Raw genomic sequence first — 352 nt, 5'->3', positions numbered from 1 at the left:
GCTGTCTCTCTCCCTCTTTCCCGCAGCCGAGTTTAATCTCTCGAGCCAAAACTTGGACGAGGAGCCCTTTGTTCGGCTGATCTCGCTTTTGTCGCGTGGATGCAGGGCGGCCGCTGCGACAAGAGACACGAGATGGATCACGGCGCCGTCGATATCTTCCTATTGACAACGGCGACTCATCAGTTTAATCTCACTCTCTTTAGTCGACCCTGTGACGTCACTGCCCGCCCATCAATCTTGCCACGATCGTTTGTCCATGTCAAGGATATGTGTCCTGCTCATAGCAAATATCTCTGTATATGTAAGCGGATATACAAGTAGATAACTCAGTGTTGAAATAAGTAAAAGAATA

The sequence above is a fragment of the Penaeus monodon genome, chromosome 32, assembly GCF_015228065.2.
Source record: "Penaeus monodon isolate SGIC_2016 chromosome 32, NSTDA_Pmon_1, whole genome shotgun sequence".
In the NCBI taxonomy this organism is placed as follows: domain Eukaryota; kingdom Metazoa; phylum Arthropoda; class Malacostraca; order Decapoda; family Penaeidae; genus Penaeus; species Penaeus monodon.
This window is presented reverse-complemented; position numbering follows the sequence as displayed.